At 35.9% G+C, this 407-nt stretch overlaps 1 protein-coding gene across 4 annotated transcripts in view; it reads left to right on the top strand.

Moving 5' to 3' along the window:
- LOC105462510 overlaps nucleotides 1–407 on the top strand; it is a 7214-nt gene that overhangs the window by 4020 nt on the left and 2787 nt on the right. The window lies entirely within an intron of this gene.

Genomic DNA, 407 nt, shown 5'->3' with positions numbered 1-407 from the left:
TGTTTCTTCCAATTGTGCAGACGGAATGTCTGATACGTGAGCACTACTTTGCGCGGCTTCCATTGTAAAAGATTTCGTTAAAAAATCGAAATTGACGAAAGTAAAACGTACAGTAAACTGCAAGGAACTACGTCTATACAGCAGCACGCACAAAACCAGTCTGATCCAGAATGTTCTTGCCACAAAGGATTCGCATAGAAGGGAGAAAAGGCACAAGTAGAGGGGAAAACAAAGGACAATACGTATACCTAAAAAACGGATGATCTTTAGGTTTAAACGGTCGTCTCTATCAAGTTAGAATCTGATCTTATATTTTATTTGTCACTTTTTAAAAACAAAAGTTAATAGTCGAGGTCACAATATAAAATGTTGGAAATTGTATTTTTAAACATGAATTATTACACGAG

Source organism: Wasmannia auropunctata, unplaced genomic scaffold (assembly GCF_000956235.1).
Source record: "Wasmannia auropunctata unplaced genomic scaffold, wasmannia.A_1.0 LD336097.1, whole genome shotgun sequence".
NCBI lineage: Eukaryota > Metazoa > Arthropoda > Insecta > Hymenoptera > Formicidae > Wasmannia > Wasmannia auropunctata.
This window is presented reverse-complemented; position numbering and strand designations above follow the sequence as displayed.